The sequence below is a fragment of the Engystomops pustulosus genome, chromosome 11 (genome assembly GCF_040894005.1).
Source record: "Engystomops pustulosus chromosome 11, aEngPut4.maternal, whole genome shotgun sequence".
In the NCBI taxonomy this organism is placed as follows: Eukaryota; Metazoa; Chordata; class Amphibia; order Anura; family Leptodactylidae; genus Engystomops; species Engystomops pustulosus.
Window position 1 is genome coordinate 1,466,758 of NC_092421.1, and position 22,736 is coordinate 1,489,493.

Below are 22,736 nucleotides of genomic sequence, written 5' to 3' on the forward strand. Positions count from 1 at the left end.
CAGGATTGCGCTCTATAACTGGGACTGCCCTCCGCTCTCCAGGATTGCTCTCTATAACTGGGACTGCCCTCCGCTCTCCAGGATTGCTCTCTATAACTGGGACTGCCCTCCGCCCTCCAGGATTGCTCTCTATAACTGGGACTGCCCTCCGCTCTCCAGGATTGCGCTCTATAACTGGGACTGCCCTCCGCTCTCCAGGATTGCGCTCTATAACTGGGACTGCCCTCCGCTCTCCAGGATTGCGCTCTATAACTAGGACTGCCCTCCGCCCTCCAGGATTACGCTCTATAACTGGGACTGCCCTCCGCCCTCCAGGATTGCGCTCTATAACAGGGACTGCCCTCCCCCCTCCAGGATTACGCTCTATAACTGGGACTGCCCTCCGCTCTCCAGGATTGCGCTCTATAACTAGGACTGCCCTCCGCTCTCCAGGATTGCGCTCTATAACTAGGACTGCCCTCCGCTCTCCAGGATTGCTCTCTATAACTGGGACTGCCCTCCGCTCTCCAGGATTGCTCTCTATAACTGGGACTGCCCTCCGCTCTCCAGGATTGCTCTCTATAACTGGGACTGCCCTCCGCTCTCCAGGATTGCTCTCTATAACTGGGACTGCCCTCCGCTCTCCAGGATTGCGCTCTATAACTGGGACTGCCCTCCGCTCTCCAGGATTGCTCTCTATAACTGGGACTGCCCTCCGCTCTCCAGGATTGCTCTCTATAACTGGGACTGCCCTCCGCTCTCCAGGATTGCGCTCTATAACTGGGACTGCCCTCCGCTCTCCAGGATTGCTCTCTATAACTGGGACTGCCCTCCGCTCTCCAGGATTGCTCTCTATAACTGGGACTGCCCTCCGCTCTCCAGGATTGCGCTCTATAACTGGGACTGCCCTCCGCTCTCCAGGATTGCTCTCTATAACTGGGACTGCCCTCCGCTCTCCAGGATTACGCTCTATAACTGGGACTGCCCTCCGCTCTCCAGGATTGCGCTCTATAACTGGGACTGCCCTCCGCTCTCCAGGATTACGCTCTATAACTGGGACTGCCCTCCGCTCTCCAGGATTGCGCTCTATAACTAGGACTGCCCTCCGCCCTCCAGGATTACGCTCTATAACTGGGACTGCCCTCCGCTCTCCAGGATTACGCTCTATAACTGGGACTGCCCTCCGCTCTCCAGGATTACGCTCTATAACTGGGACTGCCCTCCGCTCTCCAGGATTGCTCTCTATAACTGGGACTGCCCTCCGCTCTCCAGGATTGCTCTCTATAACTGGGACTGCCCTCCGCTCTCCAGGATTGCTCTCTATAACTGAATCGTGTTCTTCCTGTTGTGATGCTCCAGGTTTCTCTCCATGGGATGGACCATCCTCGGGGTCAGGGGGCGACCTGCAGATGGTTCTCCATTGCTCATCGATAGGTTTTATCTTTATATGGATATATACAGTGGGGGCGGAGACTATTCAGACCCGTCACAGGTTTTAGTCTTTGTTTCATTGCAGACAATTGGCTCGTACATGGACTCTGCACCGCGAGGACTGAAGAAACTGAAATGTAGAGATTTCTGGTCATTTATTAAACAAGAAAAACTGAAATATCACAAGGTCAGAAGTATTCAGTCATATTTAGCTCAGGTGCCGTCCATTGCCTTCTGATCCTCCTCGAGATGGTTCTACTCCTTCAATGGAGTCCAGCTGTGTGTGATTAAACTGACTGGACTCAATTAGGATTGATTGTGGGAGAGGAGCCTTGGTGAGAGGTAAAGTGCACCCCAGGATCACAGGAGAAAGTTCCACAAAGACACCTATCAGCGCGGGAGGGGGGCGGGGAGTCGCCCGTCAGCGCAGGAGGGGGGCAGCATCAGGCTATAGGGGGGGGGGGCAGCATCAGGCTATAGGGGGGGGGGGTCATTGCCAATACTGTATGGGGGGGGCAGCATCAGGCTATGGGGGGGGGGGGTCATTGCCAATACTGTATGGGGGGGGGCAGCATCAGGCTATGGGGGGGGGGGGTCATTGCCAATACTGTATGGGGGGGGGGGGCAGCATCAGGCTATGGGGGGACAGTGCCCAGTACTGGGGGGCAGCATCAGGCTATGGGGGGGACAGGACCACTGGGTGTAATGGAAGGAAAGATGAATACGGCCAAGTACAGAGAGATCCCGAATGAGAACCTCTTCCTGATGCACTGGACCTCAGACTGGACCTCAGACTGGACCTCAGACTGGACCTCAGACTGGACCTCAGACTGGACCTCAGACTGGACCTCAGACTGGACCTCAGACTGGACCTCAGACTGGACCTCAGACTGGACCTCAGACTGGACCTCAGACTGGACCTCAGACTGGACCTCAGACTGGACCTCAGACTGGACCTCAGACTGGACCTCAGACTGGACCTCAGACTGGACCGAACAAGACAATGACCCCAAGCACAAGCTACAATAACACAGCAGAGGCTCCAGAACATCTCTGTGACCATTCCTGACCCAGAGCCCGGACCTAAACCCAATGGAGAATCTCTGGAGAGACTGGGAAATGTTTCCACCAATGTTCACCATCCAACCTGAGGGACCTGGAGGGGAAGAGGCTGAGGATCCCCAAATCCAGGGGGAGAAACGTGTAACATCTTCCGAGGGGGGGGGGGCGGATACTCATCACCGAGGGGGGGGGGGGGGATACTCATCACCGAGGGGGGGGGGGATACTCATCACCGAGGGGGGGGGGGGGATACTCATCACCGAGGGGGGGGGGGGGGATACTCATCACCGAGGGGGGGGGGGGGGGGGATACTCATCACCGAGGGGGGGGGGGATACTCATCACCGAGGGGGGGGGGGGGATACTCATCACCGGGGGCATATTTCAGTTTTGGTTGTTTAATAATTTAGCTAATATATCTACATTTCTGTTTTATTCTGTCAAGATTTGGGAACATTGATGAGAAAAAAAACTTTCAAAAAGAACTTTATTGATTTTACCAAGAGGAGGCAATGAAACAAAGAGTGAAAAAAGTTAAAGTGATCTGAGTCCTTTCCGTACCCCCCGAATAATACCAACTGCCCCGAGAGACCAGAACAAAAAGTAATGAGAGACACAATCCTGATAATGATTGAGTTACACAGCAGTGCCCCGGCCACTAGGTGGTGCTGTATATAATACCAGGGGTGTAATGGTAGAGAGGTGCCCGGCCACTAGGTGGTGCTGTATATAATACCAGGGGTGTAATGGTAGAGAGGTGCCCGGTCACTAGGTGGTGCTGTATATAATACCAGGGGTGTAATGGTAGAGAGGTGCCCGGTCACTAGGTGGTGCTGTATATAATACCAGGGGTGTAATGGTAGAGAGGTGCCCGGTCACTAGGTGGTGCTGTATATAATACCAGGGGTGTAATGGTAGAGAGGTGCCCGGTCACTAGGTGGTGCTGTATATAATACCAGGGGTGTAATGGTAGAGAGGTGCCCGGTCACTAGGTGGTGCTGTATATAATACCAGGAGTGTAATGGTAGAGAGGTGTCCGGTCACTAGGTGGTGCTGTATATAATACCAGGGGTGTAATGGTAGAGAGGTGTCCGGTCACTAGGTGGTGCTGTATATAATACCAGGGGTGTAATGGTAGAGAGGTGCCCGGTCACTAGGTGGTGCTGTATATAATACCAGGGGTGTAATGGTAGAGAGGTGCCCGGTCACTAGGTGGTGCTGTATATAATACCAGGGGTGTAATGGTAGAGAGGTGTCCGGTCACTAGGTGGTGCTGTATATAATACCAGGGGTGTAATGGTAGAGAGGTGCCCGGTCACTAGGTGGTGCTGTATATAATACCAGGAGTGTAATGGTAGAGAGGTGCCCGGTCACTAGGTGGTGCTGTATATAATACCAGGGGTGTAATGGTAGAGAGGTGTCCGGTCACTAGGTGGTGCTGTATATAATACCAGGGGTGTAATGGTAGAGAGGTGCCCGGTCACTAGGTGGTGCTGTATATAATACCAGGGGTGTAATGGTAGAGAGGTGTCCGGTCACTAGGTGGTGCTGTATATAATACCAGGGGTGTAATGGTAGAGAGGTGCCCGGTCACTAGGTGGTGCTGTATATAATACCAGGAGTGTAATGGTAGAGAGGTGCCCGGTCACTAGGTGGTGCTGTATATAATACCAGGAGTGTAATGGTAGAGAGGTGCCCGGTCACTAGGTGGTGCTGTATATAATACCAGGGGTGTAATGGTAGAGAGGTGTCCGGTCACTAGGTGGTGCTGTATATAATACCAGGGGTGTAATGGTAGAGAGGTGCCCGGTCACTAGGTGGTGCTGTATATAATACCAGGGGTGTAATGGTAGAGAGGTGCCCGGTCACTAGGTGGTGCTGTATATAATACCAGGGGTGTAATGGTAGAGAGGTGCCCGGTCACTAGGTGGTGCTGTATATAATACCAGGGGTGTAATGGTAGAGAGGTGCCCGGTCACTAGGTGGTGCTGTATATAATACCAGGGGTGTAATGGTAGAGAGGTGTCCGGTCACTAGGTGGTGCTGTATATAATACCAGGAGTGTAATGGTAGAGAGGTGCCCGGTCACTAGGTGGTGCTGTATATAATACCAGGAGTGTAATGGTAGAGAGGTGTCCGGTCACTAGGTGGTGCTGTATATAATACCAGGGGTGTAATGGTAGAGAGGTGCCCGGCCACTAGGTGGCGCTGTATATAATACCAGGGGTGTAATGGTAGAGAGGTGCCCGGTCACTAGGTGGCGCTGTATATAATACCAGGGGTGTAATGGTAGAGAGGTGCCCGGTCACTAGGTGGTGCTGTATATAATACCAGGGGTGTAATGGTAGAGAGGTGTCCGGTCACTAGGTGGTGCTGTATATAATACCAGGGGTGTAATGGTAGAGAGGTGTCCGGTCACTAGGTGGTGCTGTATATAATACCAGGAGTGTAATGGTAGAGAGGTGCCCGGCCACTAGGTGGTGCTGTATATAATACCAGGAGTGTAATGGTAGAGAGGTGCCCGGCCACTAGGAATACCAGGAGTGTAATGGTAGAGAGGTGCCCGGTCACTAGGTGGTGCTGTATATAATACCAGGGGTGTAATGGTAGAGAGGTGTCCGGTCACTAGGTGGTGCTGTATATAATACCAGGGGTGTAATGGTAGAGAGGTGCCCGGTCACTAGGTGGTGCTGTATATAATACCAGGGGTGTAATGGTAGAGAGGTGCCCGGTCACTAGGTGGTGCTGTATATAATACCAGGGGTGTAATGGTAGAGAGGTGCCCGGTCACTAGGTGGTGCTGTATATAATACCAGGAGTGTAATGGTAGAGAGGTGCCCGGTCACTAGGTGGTGCTGTATATAATACCAGGAGTGTAATGGTAGAGAGGTGCCCGGTCACTAGGTGGTGCTGTATATAATACCAGGAGTGTAATGGTAGAGAGGTGCCCGGTCACTAGGTGGTGCTGTATATAATACCAGGGGTGTAATGGTAGAGAGGTGCCCGGTCACTAGGTGGTGCTGTATATAATACCAGGAGTGTAATGGTAGAGAGGTGCCCGGTCACTAGGTGGTGCTGTATATAATACCAGGGGTGTAATGGTAGAGAGGTGCCCGGTCACTAGGTGGTGCTGTATATAATACCAGGAGTGTAATGGTAGAGAGGTGCCCGGTCACTAGGTGGTGCTGTATATAATACCAGGAGTGTAATGGTAGAGAGGTGCCCGGTCACTAGGTGGTGCTGTATATAATACCAGGAGTGTAATGGTAGAGAGGTGCCCGGTCACTAGGTGGTGCTGTATATAATACCAGGAGTGTAATGGTAGAGAGGTGTCCGGTCACTAGGTGGTGCTGTATATAATACCAGGGGTGTAATGGTAGAGAGGTGCCCGGTCACTAGGTGGTGCTGTATATAATACCAGGGGTGTAATGGTAGAGAGGTGCCCGGTCACTAGGTGGTGCTGTATATAATACCAGGGGTGTAATGGTAGAGAGGTGCCCGGTCACTAGGTGGTGCTGTATATAATACCAGGAGTGTAATGGTAGAGAGGTGCCCGGTCACTAGGTGGTGCTGTATATAATACCAGGAGTGTAATGGTAGAGAGGTGTCCGGTCACTAGGTGGTGCTGTATATAATACCAGGGGTGTAATGGTAGAGAGGTGTCCGGTCACTAGGTGGTGCTGTATATAATACCAGGAGTGTAATGGTAGAGAGGTGCCCGGTCACTAGGTGGCGCTGTATATAATACCAGGGGTGTAATGGTAGAGAGGTGTCCGGTCACTAGGTGGTGCTGTATATAATACCAGGGGTGTAATGGTAGAGAGGTGCCCGGTCACTAGGTGGCGCTGTATATAATACCAGGGGTGTAATGGTAGAGCCCGGTCACTAGGTGGTGCTGTATATAATACCAGGAGTGTAATGGTAGAGAGGTGTCCGGTCACTAGGTGGTGCTGTATATAATACCAGGGGTGTAATGGTAGAGAGGTGCCCGGTCACTAGGTGGTGCTGTATATAATACCAGGGGTGTAATGGTAGAGAGGTGTCCGGTCACTAGGTGGTGCTGTATATAATACCAGGGGTGTAATGGTAGAGAGGTGCCCGGTCACTAGGTGGCGCTGTATATAATACCAGGAGTGTAATGGTAAAGAGGTGCCCGGTCACTAGGTGGTGCTGTATATAATACCAGGGGTGTAATGGTAGAGAGGTGTCCGGTCACTAGGTGGTGCTGTATATAATACCAGGGGTGTAATGGTAGAGAGGTGTCCGGTCACTAGGTGGTGCTGTATATAATACCAGGAGTGTAATGGTAGAGAGGTGCCCGGTCACTAGGTGGTGCTGTATATAATACCAGGAGTGTAATGGTAGAGAGGTGCCCGGTCACTAGGTGGTGCTGTATATAATACCAGGGGTGTAATGGTAGAGAGGTGCCCGGTCACTAGGTGGTGCTGTATATAATACCAGGGGTGTAATGGTAGAGAGGTGCCCGGTCACTAGGTGGTGCTGTATATAATACCAGGGGTGTAATGGTAGAGAGGTGCCCGGTCACTAGGTGGTGCTGTATATAATACCAGGAGTGTAATGGTAGAGAGGTGCCCGGTCACTAGGTGGTGCTGTATATAATACCAGGAGTGTAATGGTAGAGAGGTGTCCGGTCACTAGGTGGTGCTGTATATAATACCAGGAGTGTAATGGTAGAGAGGTGTCCGGTCACTAGGTGGTGCTGTATATAATACCAGGAGTGTAATGGTAGAGAGGTGCCCGGTCACTAGGTGGTGCTGTATATAATACCAGGAGTGTAATGGTAGAGAGGTGTCCGGTCACTAGGTGGTGCTGTATATAATACCAGGAGTGTAATGGTAGAGAGGTGTCCGGTCACTAGGTGGTGCTGTATATAATACCAGGAGTGTAATGGTAGAGAGGTGCCCGGTCACTAGGTGGTGCTGTATATAATACCAGGAGTGTAATGGTAGAGAGGTGCCCGGTCACTAGGTGGTGCTGTATATAATACCAGGAGTGTAATGGTAGAGAGGTGCCCGGTCACTAGGTGGTGCTGTATATAATACCAGGGGTGTAATGGTAGAGAGGTGCCCGGTCACTAGGTGGTGCTGTATATAATACCAGGGGTGTAATGGTAGAGAGGTGCCCGGTCACTAGGTGGTGCTGTATATAATACCAGGAGTGTAATGGTAGAGAGGTGTCCGGTCACTAGGTGGTGCTGTATATAATACCAGGGTGTAATGGTAGAGAGGTGTCCGGTCACTAGGTGGTGCTGTATATAATACCAGGGGTGTAATGGTAGAGAGGTGCCCGGTCACTAGGTGGTGCTGTATATAATACCAGGGGTGTAATGGTAGAGAGGTGCCCGGTCACTAGGTGGTGCTGTATATAATACCAGGGGTGTAATGGTAGAGAGGTGCCCGGTCACTAGGTGGTGCTGTATATAATACCAGGAGTGTAATGGTAGAGAGGTGTCCGGTCACTAGGTGGTGCTGTATATAATACCAGGAGTGTAATGTAGAGAGGTGTCCGGTCACTAGGTGGCGCTGTATATAATACCAGGAGTGTAATGGTAGAGAGGTGCCCGGTCACTAGGTGGTGCTGTATATAATACCAGGGGTGTAATGGTAGAGAGGTGCCCGGTCACTAGGTGGTGCTGTATATAATACCAGGGGTGTAATGGTAGAGAGGTGTCCGGTCACTAGGTGGTGCTGTATATAATACCAGGGGTGTAATGTAGAGAGGTGTCCGGTCACTAGGTGGTGCTGTATATAATACCAGGGGTGTAATGGTAGAGAGGTGTCCGGTCACTAGGTGGTGCTGTATATAATACCAGGGGTGTAATGGTAGAGAGGTGCCCGGTCACTAGGTGGTGCTGTATATAATACCAGGGGTGTAATGGTAGAGAGGTGCCCGGTCACTAGGTGGTGCTGTATATAATACCAGGGGTGTAATGGTAGAGAGGTGCCCGGTCACTAGGTGGTGCTGTATATAATACCAGGAGTGTAATGGTAGAGAGGTGCCCGGTCACTAGGTGGTGCTGTATATAATACCAGGGGTGTAATGGTGCCCGGTCACTAGGTGGTGCTGTATATAATACCAGGGGTGTAATGGTAGAGAGGTGCCCGGTCACTAGGTGGTGCTGTATATAATACCAGGAGTGTAATGGTAGAGAGGTGCCCGGTCACTAGGTGGTGCTGTATATAATACCAGGGGTGTAATGGTAGAGAGGTGCCCGGTCACTAGGTGGTGCTGTATATAATACCAGGGGTGTAATGGTAGAGAGGTGCCCGGTCACTAGGTGGTGCTGTATATAATACCAGGGGTGTAATGGTAGAGAGGTGTCCGGTCACTAGGTGGTGCTGTATATAATACCAGGAGTGTAATGGTGCCCGGTCACTAGGTGGTGCTGTATATAATACCAGGGGTGTAATGGTAGAGAGGTGCCCGGTCACTAGGTGGTGCTGTATATAATAGCAGGAGTGTAATGGTAAAGAGGTGCCCGGTCACTAGGTGGTGCTGTATATAATACCAGGGGTGTAATGGTAGAGAGGTGCCCGGTCACTAGGTGGTGCTGTATATAATACCAGGGGTGTAATGGTAGAGAGGTGCCCGGTCACTAGGTGGTGCTGTATATAATACCAGGGGTGTAATGGTAGAGAGGTGTCCGGTCACTAGGTGGTGCTGTATATAATACCAGGGGTGTAATGGTAGAGAGGTGTCCGGTCACTAGGTGGTGCTGTATATAATACCAGGGGTGTAATGGTAGAGAGGTGTCCGGTCACTAGGTGGTGCTGTATATAATACCAGGGGTGTAATGGTAGAGAGGTGCCCGGTCACTAGGTGGTGCTGTATATAATACCAGGGGTGTAATGGTAAAGAGGTGCCCGGTCACTAGGTGGTGCTGTATATAATACCAGGGGTGTAATGGTAGAGAGGTGCCCGGTCACTAGGTGGTGCTGTATATAATACCAGGGGTGTAATGGTAGAGAGGTGCCCGGTCACTAGGTGGTGCTGTATATAATACCAGGGGTGTAATGGTAGAGAGGTGCCCGGTCACTAGGTGGTGCTGTATATAATACCAGGGGTGTAATGGTAGAGAGGTGCCCGGTCACTAGGTGGTGCTGTATATAATACCAGGGGTGTAATGGTAGAGAGGTGCCCGGTCACTAGGTGGTGCTGTATATAATACCAGGGGTGTAATGGTAGAGAGGTGCCCGGTCACTAGGTGGTGCTGTATATAATACCAGGGGTGTAATGGTAGAGAGGTGTCCGGTCACTAGGTGGTGCTGTATATAATACCAGGAGTGTAATGGTAGAGAGGTGCCCGGTCACTAGGTGGTGCTGTATATAATACCAGGGGTGTAATGGTAGAGAGGTGCCCGGTCACTAGGTGGTGCTGTATATAATACCAGGGGTGTAATGGTAGAGAGGTGCCCGGTCACTAGGTGGTGCTGTATATAATACCAGGAGTGTAATGGTAGAGAGGTGCCCGGTCACTAGGTGGTGCTGTATATAATACCAGGAGTGTAATGGTAGAGAGGTGTCCGGTCACTAGGTGGTGCTGTATATAATACCAGGGGTGTAATGGTGGTGCCCGGTCACTAGGTGGTGCTGTATATAATACCAGGGGTGTAATGGTGCCCGGTCACTAGGTGGCGCTGTATATAATACCAGGAGTGTAATGGTAGGGAGGTGCCCGGTCACTAGGTGGTGCTGTATATAATACCAGGAGTGTAATGGTAGAGAGGTGCCCGGTCACTAGGTGGTGCTGTATATAATACCAGGGGTGTAATGGTAGAGAGGTGTCCGGTCACTAGGTGGCGCTGTATATAATACCAGGGGTGTAATGGTAGAGAGGTGCCCGGTCACTAGGTGGCGCTGTATATAATACCAGGAGTGTAATGGTAGAGAGGTGCCCGGTCACTAGGTGGTGCTGTATATAATACCAGGGGTGTAATGGTAGAGAGGTGCCCGGTCACTAGGAGGTGCTATATATAATACCAGGGGTGTAATGGTAGAGCCCGGTCACTAGGTGGTGCTGTATATAATACCAGGAGTGTAATGGTAGAGAGGTGCCCGGTCACTAGGTGGTGCTGTATATAATACCAGGAGTGTAATGGTAGAGAGGTGCCCGGTCACTAGGTGGTGCTGTATATAATACCAGGGGTGTAATGGTAGAGAGGTGTCCGGTCACTAGGTGGTGCTGTATATAATACCAGGGGTGTAATGGTAGAGAGGTGCCCGGTCACTAGGTGGTGCTGTATATAATACCAGGAGTGTAATGGTAGAGAGGTGCCCGGTCACTAGGTGGTGCTGTATATAATACCAGGGGTGTAATGGTAGAGAGGTGCCCGGTCACTAGGTGGTGCTGTATATAATACCAGGAGTGTAATGGTAGAGAGGTGCCCGGTCACTAGGTGGTGCTGTATATAATACCAGGGGTGTAATGGTAGAGAGGTGCCCGGTCACTAGGTGGTGCTGTATATAATACCAGGGGTGTAATGGTAGAGAGGTGCCCGGTCACTAGGTGGTGCTGTATATAATACCAGGGGTGTAATGGTAGAGAGGTGCCCGGTCACTAGGTGGTGCTGTATATAATACCAGGGGTGTAATGGTAGAGAGGTGCCCGGTCACTAGGTGGTGCTGTATATAATACCAGGGGTGTAATGGTAGAGAGGTGCCCGGTCACTAGGTGGTGCTGTATATAATACCAGGGGTGTAATGGTAGAGAGGTGCCCGGTCACTAGGTGGTGCTGTATATAATACCAGGGGTGTAATGGTAGAGAGGTGCCCGGTCACTAGGTGGTGCTGTATATAATACCAGGAGTGTAATGGTAGAGAGGTGCCCGGTCACTAGGTGGTGCTGTATATAATACCAGGGGTGTAATGGTAGAGAGGTGCCCGGTCACTAGGTGCTGTATATAATACCAGGAGTGTAATGGTAGAGAGGTGTCCGGTCACTAGGTGGTGCTGTATATAATACCAGGAGTGTAATGGTAGAGAGGTGCCCGGTCACTAGGTGGTGCTGTATATAATACCAGGAGTGTAATGGTAGAGAGGTGTCCGGTCACTAGGTGGTGCTGTATATAATACCAGGAGTGTAATGGTAGAGAGGCGCCCGGTCACTAGGTGGTGCTGTATATAATACCAGGGGTGTAATGGTAGAGAGGTGCCCGGTCACTAGGTGGTGCTGTATATAATACCAGGGGTGTAATGGTAGAGAGGTGCCCGGTCACTAGGTGGTGCTGTATATAATACCAGGGGTGTAATGGTAGAGAGGTGCCCGGTCACTAGGTGGTGCTGTATATAATACCAGGAGTGTAATGGTAGAGAGGTGTCCGGTCACTAGGTGGTGCTGTATATAATACCAGGGGTGTAATGGTAGAGAGGTGTCCGGTCACTAGGTGGTGCTGTATATAATACCAGGGGTGTAATGGTAGAGAGGTGCCGGTCACTAGGTGGTGCTGTATATAATACCAGGGGTGTAATGGTAGAGAGGTGCCCGGTCACTAGGTGGTGCTGTATATAATACCAGGGGTGTAATGGTAGAGAGGTGCCCGGTCACTAGGTGGTGCTGTATATAATACCAGGGGTGTAATGGTAGAGAGGTGTCCGGTCACTAGGTGGTGCTGTATATAATACCAGGAGTGTAATGGTAGAGAGGTGCCGGTCACTAGGTGGTGCTGTATATAATACCAGGAGTGTAATGGTAGAGAGGTGTCCGGTCACTAGGTGGTGCTGTATATAATACCAGGGGTGTAATGGTAGAGAGGTGCCCGGTCACTAGGTGGTGCTGTATATAATACCAGGGGTGTAATGGTAGAGAGGTGTCCGGTCACTAGGTGGTGCTGTATATAATACCAGGAGTGTAATGGTGCCCGGTCACTAGGTGGTGCTGTATATAATACCAGGAGTGTAATGGTAGAGAGGTGTCCGGTCACTAGGTGGTGCTGTATATAATACCAGGGGTGTAATGGTAGAGAGGTGCCCGGTCACTAGGTGGTGCTGTATATAATACCAGGAGTGTAATGGTAGAGAGGTGCCCGGTCACTAGGTGGTGCTGTATATAATACCAGGAGTGTAATGGTAGAGAGGTGCCCGGTCACTAGGTGGTGCTGTATATAATACCAGGAGTGTAATGGTAGAGAGGTGCCCGGTCACTAGGTGGTGCTGTATATAATACCAGGGGTGTAATGGTAGAGAGGTGCCCGGTCACTAGGTGGTGCTGTATATAATACCAGGGGTGTAATGGTAGAGAGGTGTCCGGTCACTAGGTGGTGCTGTATATAATACCAGGGGTGTAATGGTAGAGAGGTGCCCGGTCACTAGGTGGTGCTGTATATAATACCAGGGGTGTAATGGTAGAGAGGTGTCCGGTCACTAGGTGGTGCTGTATATAATACCAGGAGTGTAATGGTAGAGAGGTGCCCGGTCACTAGGTGGTGCTGTATATAATACCAGGAGTGTAATGGTAGAGAGGTGCCCGGTCACTAGGTGGTGCTGTATATAATACCAGGAGTGTAATGGTAGAGAGGTGCCCGGTCACTAGGTGGTGCTGTATATAATACCAGGGGTGTAATGGTAGAGAGGTGCCCGGTCACTAGGTGGCGCTGTATATAATACCAGGAGTGTAATGGTAGAGAGGTGCCCGGTCACTAGGTGGTGCTGTATATAATACCAGGGGTGTAATGGTAGAGAGGTGCCCGGTCACTAGGTGGTGCTGTATATAATACCAGGGGTGTAATGGTAGAGAGGTGCCCGGTCACTAGGTGGTGCTGTATATAATACCAGGGGTGTAATGGTAGAGAGGTGCCCGGTCACTAGGTGGTGCTGTATATAATACCAGGGGTGTAATGGTAGAGAGGTGCCCGGTCACTAGGTGGTGCTGTATATAATACCAGGGGTGTAATGGTAGAGAGGTGTCCGGTCACTAGGTGGTGCTGTATATAATACCAGGGGTGTAATGGTAGAGAGGTGCCCGGTCACTAGGTGGTGCTGTATATAATACCAGGGGTGTAATGGTAGAGAGGTGCCCGGTCACTAGGTGGTGCTGTATATAATACCAGGGGTGTAATGGTAGAGAGGTGCCCGGTCACTAGGTGGTGCTGTATATAATACCAGGGGTGTAATGGTAGAGAGGTGCCCGGTCACTAGGTGGTGCTGTATATAATACCAGGGGTGTAATGGTAGAGAGGTGCCCGGTCACTAGGTGGTGCTGTATATAATACCAGGGGTGTAATGGTAGAGAGGTGTCCGGTCACTAGGTGGTGCTGTATATAATACCAGGAGTGTAATGGTAGAGAGGTGCCCGGTCACTAGGTGGTGCTGTATATAATACCAGGGGTGTAATGGTAGAGAGGTGCCCGGTCACTAGGTGGTGCTGTATATAATACCAGGGGTGTAATGGTAGAGAGGTGCCCGGTCACTAGGTGGTGCTGTATATAATACCAGGAGTGTAATGGTAGAGAGGTGCCCGGTCACTAGGTGGTGCTGTATATAATACCAGGAGTGTAATGGTAGAGAGGTGCCCGGTCACTAGGTGGTGCTGTATATAATACCAGGGGTGTAATGGTAGAGAGGTGCCCGGTCACTAGGTGGTGCTGTATATAATACCAGGGGTGTAATGGTAGAGAGGTGCCCGGTCACTAGGTGGTGCTGTATATAATACCAGGGGTGTAATGGTAGAGAGGTGTCCGGTCACTAGGTGGTGCTGTATATAATACCAGGAGTGTAATGGTAGAGAGGTGCCCGGTCACTAGGTGGTGCTGTATATAATACCAGGGGTGTAATGGTAGAGAGGTGCCCGGTCACTAGGTGGTGCTGTATATAATACCAGGGGTGTAATGGTAGAGAGGTGCCCGGTCACTAGGTGGTGCTGTATATAATACCAGGGGTGTAATGGTAGAGAGGTGTCCGGTCACTAGGTGGTGCTGTATATAATACCAGGGGTGTAATGGTAGAGAGGTGCCCGGTCACTAGGTGGTGCTGTATATAATACCAGGGGTGTAATGGTAGAGAGGTGCCCGGTCACTAGGTGGTGCTGTATATAATACCAGGAGTGTAATGGTAGAGAGGTGTCCGGTCACTAGGTGGTGCTGTATATAATACCAGGGGTGTAATGGTAGAGAGGTGTCCGGTCACTAGGTGGTGCTGTATATAATACCAGGAGTGTAATGGTAGAGAGGTGCCCGGTCACTAGGTGGTGCTGTATATAATACCAGGGGTGTAATGGTAGAGAGGTGCCCGGTCACTAGGTGGTGCTGTATATAATACCAGGGGTGTAATGGTAGAGAGGTGTCCGGTCACTAGGTGGTGCTGTATATAATACCAGGGGTGTAATGGTAGAGAGGTGCCCGGTCACTAGGTGGTGCTGTATATAATACCAGGAGTGTAATGGTAGAGAGGTGCCCGGTCACTAGGTGGTGCTGTATATAATACCAGGGGTGTAATGGTAGAGAGGTGCCCGGTCACTAGGTGGTGCTGTATATAATACCAGGAGTGTAATGGTAGAGAGGTGCCCGGTCACTAGGTGGTGCTGTATATAATACCAGGGGTGTAATGGTAGAGAGGTGCCCGGTCACTAGGTGGTGCTGTATATAATACCAGGGGTGTAATGGTAGAGAGGTGCCCGGTCACTAGGTGGTGCTGTATATAATACCAGGGGTGTAATGGTAGAGAGGTGCCCGGTCACTAGGTGGTGCTGTATATAATACCAGGAGTGTAATGGTAGAGAGGTGCCCGGTCACTAGGTGGTGCTGTATATAATACCAGGGGTGTAATGGTAGAGAGGTGCCCGGTCACTAGGTGGTGCTGTATATAATACCAGGAGTGTAATGGTAGAGAGGTGCCCGGTCACTAGGTGGTGCTGTATATAATACCAGGGGTGTAATGGTAGAGAGGTGCCCGGTCACTAGGTGGTGCTGTATATAATACCAGGAGTGTAATGGTAGAGAGGTGCCCGGTCACTAGGTGGTGCTGTATATAATACCAGGGGTGTAATGGTAGAGAGGTGCCCGGTCACTAGGTGGTGCTGTATATAATACCAGGGGTGTAATGGTAGAGAGGTGTCCGGTCACTAGGTGGTGCTGTATATAATACCAGGGGTGTAATGGTAGAGAGGTGCCCGGTCACTAGGTGGTGCTGTATATAATACCAGGGGTGTAATGGTAGAGAGGTGTCCGGTCACTAGGTGGTGCTGTATATAATACCAGGAGTGTAATGGTAGAGAGGTGTCCGGTCACTAGGTGGTGCTGTATATAATACCAGGAGTGTAATGGTAGAGAGGTGCCCGGTCACTAGGTGGTGCTGTATATAATACCAGGAGTGTAATGGTAGAGAGGTGCCCGGTCACTAGGTGGTGCTGTATATAATACCAGGAGTGTAATGGTAGAGAGGTGCCCGGTCACTAGGTGGTGCTGTATATAATACCAGGGGTGTAATGGTAGAGAGGTGCCCGGTCACTAGGTGGTGCTGTATATAATACCAGGGGTGTAATGGTAGAGAGGTGCCCGGTCACTAGGTGGTGCTGTATATAATACCAGGGGTGTAATGGTAGAGAGGTGCCCGGTCACTAGGTGGTGCTGTATATAATACCAGGAGTGTAATGGTAGAGAGGTGCCCGGTCACTAGGTGGTGCTGTATATAATACCAGGGGTGTAATGGTAGAGAGGTGCCCGGTCACTAGGTGGTGCTGTATATAATACCAGGGGTGTAATGGTAGAGAGGTGCCCGGTCACTAGGTGGTGCTGTATATAATACCAGGAGTGTAATGGTAGAGAGGTGCCCGGTCACTAGGTGGTGCTGTATATAATACCAGGAGTGTAATGGTAGAGAGGTGCCCGGTCACTAGGTGGTGCTGTATATAATACCAGGGGTGTAATGGTAGAGAGGTGTCCGGTCACTAGGTGGTGCTGTATATAATACCAGGAGTGTAATGGTAGAGAGGTGCCCGGTCACTAGGTGGTGCTGTATATAATACCAGGAGTGTAATGGTAGAGAGGTGCCCGGTCACTAGGTGGTGCTGTATATAATACCAGGGGTGTAATGGTAGAGAGGTGCCCGGTCACTAGGTGGTGCTGTATATAATACCAGGGGTGTAATGGTAGAGAGGTGCCCGGTCACTAGGTGGTGCTGTATATAATACCAGGAGTGTAATGGTAGAGAGGTGTCCGGTCACTAGGTGGTGCTGTATATAATACCAGGGGTGTAATGGTAGAGAGGTGCCCGGTCACTAGGTGGTGCTGTATATAATACCAGGAGTGTAATGGTAGAGAGGTGCCCGGTCACTAGGTGGTGCTGTATATAATACCAGGAGTGTAATGGTAGAGAGGTGCCCGGTCACTAGGTGGTGCTGTATATAATACCAGGAGTGTAATGGTAGAGAGGTGTCCCGGTCACTAGGTGGTGCTGTATATAATACCAGGGGTGTAATGGTAGAGAGGTGCCCGGTCACTAGGTGGTGCTGTATATAATACCAGGAGTGTAATGGTAGAGAGGTGCCCGGTCACTAGGTGGTGCTGTATATAATACCAGGGGTGTAATGGTAGAGAGGTGCCCGGTCACTAGGTGGTGCTGTATATAATACCAGGAGTGTAATGGTAGAGAGGTGCCCGGTCACTAGGTGGTGCTGTATATAATACCAGGGGTGTAATGGTAGAGAGGTGCCCGGTCACTAGGTGGTGCTGTATATAATACCAGGGGTGTAATGGTAGAGAGGTGTCCGGTCACTAGGTGGTGCTGTATATAATACCAGGAGTGTAATGGTAGAGAGGTGCCCGGTCACTAGGTGGTGCTGTATATAATACCAGGGGTGTAATGGTAGAGAGGTGCCCGGTCACTAGGTGGTGCTGTATATAATACCAGGAGTGTAATGGTAGAGAGGTGCCCGGTCACTAGGTGGTGCTGTATATAATACCAGGGGTGTAATGGTAGAGAGGTGCCCGGTCACTAGGTGGTGCTGTATATAATACCAGGAGTGTAATGGTAGAGAGGTGCCCGGTCACTAGGTGGTGCTGTATATAATACCAGGGGTGTAATGGTAGAGAGGTGCCCGGTCACTAGGTGGTGCTGTATATAATACCAGGGGTGTAATGGTAGAGAGGTGCCCGGTCACTAGGTGGTGCTGTATATAATACCAGGGGTGTAATGGTAGAGAGGTGTCCGGTCACTAGGTGGTGCTGTATATAATACCAGGAGTGTAATGGTAGAGAGGTGCCCGGTCACTAGGTGGTGCTGTATATAATACCAGGGGTGTAATGGTAGAGAGGTGCCCGGTCACTAGGTGGTGCTGTATATAATACCAGGGGTGTAATGGTAGAGAGGTGCCCGGTCACTAGGTGGTGCTGTATATAATACCAGGGGTGTAATGGTAGAGAGGTGTCCGGTCACTAGGTGGTGCTGTATATAATACCAGGGGTGTAATGGTAGAGAGGTGCCCGGTCACTAGGTGGTGCTGTATATAATACCAGGAGTGTAATGGTAGAGAGGTGCCCGGTCACTAGGTGGTGCTGTATATAATACCAGGGGTGTAATGGTAGAGAGGTGCCCGGTCACTAGGTGGTGCTGTATATAATACCAGGGGTGTAATGGTAGAGAGGTGCCCGGTCACTAGGTGGTGCTGTATATAATACCAGGGGTGTAATGGTAGAGAGGTGCCCGGTCACTAGGTGGTGCTGTATATAATACCAGGGGTGTAATGGTAGAGAGGTGTCCGGTCACTAGGTGGTGCTGTATATAATACCAGGGGTGTAATGGTAGAGAGGTGTCCGGTCACTAGGTGGTGCTGTATATAATACCAGGGGTGTAATGGTAGAGAGGTGCCCGGTCACTAGGTGGTGCTGTATATAATACCAGGGGTGTAATGGTAGAGAGGTGCCCGGTCACTAGGTGGTGCTGTATATAATACCAGGGGTGTAATGGTAGAGAGGTGCCCGGTCACTAGGTGGTGCTGTATATAATACCAGGGGTGTAATGGTAGAGAGGTGTCCGGTCACTAGGTGGTGCTGTATATAATACCAGGGGTGTAATGGTAGAGAGGTGTCCGGTCACTAGGTGGTGCTGTATATAATACCAGGGGTGTAATGGTAGAGAGGTGTCCGGTCACTAGGTGGTGCTGTATATAATACCAGGAGTGTAATGGTAGAGAGGTGCCCGGTCACTAGGTGGTGCTGTATATAATACCAGGAGTGTAATGGTAGAGAGGTGTCCGGTCACTAGGTGGTGCTGTATATAATACCAGGAGTGTAATGGTAGAGAGGTGCCCGGTCACTAGGTGGTGCTGTATATAATACCAGGAGTGTAATGGTAGAGAGGTGTCCGGTCACTAGGTGGTGCTGTATATAATACCAGGGGTGTAATGGTAGAGAGGTGCCCGGTCACTAGGTGGTGCTGTATATAATACCAGGAGTGTAATGGTAGAGAGGTGTCCGGTCACTAGGTGGTGCTGTATATAATACCAGGAGTGTAATGGTAGAGAGGTGTCCGGTCACTAGGTGGTGCTGTATATAATACCAGGAGTGTAATGGTAGAGAGGTGCCCGGTCACTAGGTGGTGCTGTATATAATACCAGGGGTGTAATGGTAGAGAGGTGCCCGGTCACTAGGTGGTGCTGTATATAATACCAGGAGTGTAATGGTAGAGAGGTGTCCGGTCACTAGGTGGTGCTGTATATAATACCAGGGGTGTAATGGTAGAGAGGTGCCCGGTCACTAGGTGGTGCTGTATATAATACCAGGGGTGTAATGGTAGAGAGGTGTCCGGTCACTAGGTGGTGCTGTATATAATACCAGGGGTGTAATGGTAGAGAGGTGCCCGGTCACTAGGTGGTGCTGTATATAATACCAGGAGTGTAATGGTAGAGAGGTGCCCGGTCACTAGGTGGTGCTGTATATAATACCAGGGGTGTAATGGTAGAGAGGTGTCCGGTCACTAGGTGGTGCTGTATATAATACCAGGGGTGTAATGGTAGAGAGGTGTCCGGTCACTAGGTGGTGCTGTATATAATACCAGGGTGTAATGGTAGAGAGGTGCCCGGTCACTAGGTGGTGCTGTATATAATACCAGGGGTGTAATGGTAGAGAGGTGCCCGGTCACTAGGTGGTGCTGTATATAATACCAGGGGTGTAATGGTAGAGAGGTGCCCGGTCACTAGGTGGTGCTGTATATAATACCAGGGGTGTAATGGTAGAGAGGTGCCCGGTCACTAGGTGGTGCTGTATATAATACCAGGGGTGTAATGGTAGAGAGGTGCCCGGTCACTAGGTGGTGCTGTATATAATACCAGGGGTGTAATGGTAGAGAGGTGCCCGGTCACTAGGTGGTGCTGTATATAATACCAGGGGTGTAATGGTAGAGAGGTGTCCGGTCACTAGGTGGTGCTGTATATAATACCAGGGTGTAATGGTAGAGAGGTGCCCGGTCACTAGGTGGTGCTGTATATAATACCAGGAGTGTAATGGTAGAGAGGTGTCCGGTCACTAGGTGGTGCTGTATATAATACCAGGAGTGTAATGGTAGAGAGGTGCCCGGTCACTAGGTGGTGCTGTATATAATACCAGGAGTGTAATGGTAGAGAGGTGCCCGGTCACTAGGTGGTGCTGTATATAATACCAGGAGTGTAATGGTAGAGAGGTGCCCGGTCACTAGGTGGTGCTGTATATAATACCAGGAGTGTAATGGTAGAGAGGTGCCCGGTCACTAGGTGGTGCTGTATATAATACCAGGGGTGTAATGGTAGAGAGGTGCCCGGTCACTAGGTGGTGCTGTATATAATACCAGGGAGTGTAATGGTAGAGAGGTGCCGGTCACTAGGTGGTGCTGTATATAATACCAGGAGTGTAATGGTAGAGAGGTGCCCGGTCACTAGGTGGTGCTGTATATAATACCAGGGGTGTAATGGTAGAGAGGTGCCCGGTCACTAGGTGGTGCTGTATATAATACCAGGAGTGTAATGGTAGAGAGGTGCCCGGTCACTAGGTGGTGCTGTATATAATACCAGGGGTGTAATGGTAGAGAGGTGCCCGGTCACTAGGTGGTGCTGTATATAATACCAGGAGTGTAATGGTAGAGAGGTGTCCGGTCACTAGGTGGTGCTGTATATAATACCAGGGGTGTAATGGTAGAGAGGTGCCCGGTCACTAGGTGGTGCTGTATATAATACCAGGGGTGTAATGGTAGAGAGGTGCCCGGTCACTAGGTGGTGCTGTATATAATACCAGGAGTGTAATGGTAGAGAGGTGCCCGGTCACTAGGTGGTGCTGTATATAATACCAGGGGTGTAATGGTAGAGAGGTGCCCGGTCACTAGGTGGTGCTGTATATAATACCAGGGGTGTAATGGTAGAGAGGTGCCCGGTCACTAGGTGGTGCTGTATATAATACCAGGGGTGTAATGGTAGAGAGGTGCCCGGTCACTAGGTGGTGCTGTATATAATACCAGGAGTGTAATGGTAGAGAGGTGTCCGGTCACTAGGTGGTGCTGTATATAATACCAGGAGTGTAATGGTAGAGAGGTGCCCGGTCACTAGGTGGTGCTGTATATAATACCAGGGGTGTAATGGTAGAGAGGTGCCCGGTCACTAGGTGGTGCTGTATATAATACCAGGAGTGTAATGGTAGAGAGGTGCCCGGTCACTAGGTGGTGCTGTATATAATACCAGGGGTGTAATGGTAGAGAGGTGTCCGGTCACTAGGTGGTGCTGTATATAATACCAGGGGTGTAATGGTAGAGAGGTGCCCGGTCACTAGGTGGTGCTGTATATAATACCAGGAGTGTAATGGTAGAGAGGTGCCCGGTCACTAGGTGGTGCTGTATATAATACCAGGGGTGTAATGGTAGAGAGGTGCCCGGTCACTAGGTGGTGCTGTATATAATACCAGGGGTGTAATGGTAGAGAGGTGCCCGGTCACTAGGTGGTGCTGTATATAATACCAGGAGTGTAATGGTAGAGAGGTGCCCGGTCACTAGGTGGTGCTGTATATAATACCAGGGGTGTAATGGTAGAGAGGTGCCCGGTCACTAGGTGGTGCTGTATATAATACCAGGGGTGTAATGGTAGAGAGGTGCCCGGTCACTAGGTGGTGCTGTATATAATACCAGGGGTGTAATGGTAGAGAGGTGCCCGGTCACTAGGTGGTGCTGTATATAATACCAGGGGTGTAATGGTAGAGAGGTGTCCGGTCACTAGGTGGTGCTGTATATAATACCAGGGGTGTAATGGTAGAGAGGTGCCGGTCACTAGGTGGTGCTGTATATAATACCAGGGGTGTAATGGTAGAGAGGTGTCCGGTCACTAGGTGGTGCTGTATATAATACCAGGGGTGTAATGGTAGAGAGGTGCCCGGTCACTAGGTGGTGCTGTATATAATACCAGGGTGTAATGGTAGAGAGGTGTCCGGTCACTAGGTGGTGCTGTATATAATACCAGGGGTGTAATGGTAGAGAGGTGCCCGGTCACTAGGTGGTGCTGTATATAATACCAGGGGTGTAATGGTAGAGAGGTGCCCGGTCACTAGGTGGTGCTGTATATAATACCAGGAGTGTAATGGTAGAGAGGTGCCCGGTCACTAGGTGGTGCTGTATATAATACCAGGGGTGTAATGGTAGAGAGGTGTCCGGTCACTAGGTGGTGCTGTATATAATACCAGGGGTGTAATGGTAGAGAGGTGCCCGGTCACTAGGTGGTGCTGTATATAATACCAGGAGTGTAATGGTAGAGAGGTGCCCGGTCACTAGGTGGTGCTGTATATAATACCAGGAGTGTAATGGTAGAGAGGTGCCCGGTCACTAGGTGGTGCTGTATATAATACCAGGGGTGTAATGGTAGAGAGGTGCCCGGTCACTAGGTGGTGCTGTATATAATACCAGGGGTGTAATGGTAGAGAGGTGCCCGGTCACTAGGTGGTGCTGTATATAATACCAGGAGTGTAATGGTAGAGAGGTGTCCGGTCACTAGGTGGTGCTGTATATAATACCAGGAGTGTAATGGTAGAGAGGTGTCCGGTCACTAGGTGGTGCTGTATATAATACCAGGGGTGTAATGGTAGAGAGGTGCCCGGTCACTAGGTGGTGCTGTATATAATACCAGGAGTGTAATGGTAGAGAGGTGTCCGGTCACTAGGTGGTGCTGTATATAATACCAGGGTGTAATGGTAGAGAGGTGCCCGGTCACTAGGTGGTGCTGTATATAATACCAGGAGTGTAATGGTAGAGAGGTGCCCGGTCACTAGGTGGTGCTGTATATAATACCAGGAGTGTAATGGTAGAGAG

General features: G+C 50.5%; 1 pseudogene; it reads left to right on the forward strand.

Annotated features, from left to right (window-relative positions):
• The window catches only part of LOC140106426 (uncharacterized), a 42,654-nt pseudogene that overhangs the window by 5,361 nt on the left and 14,557 nt on the right, over window positions 1-22,736 (forward strand).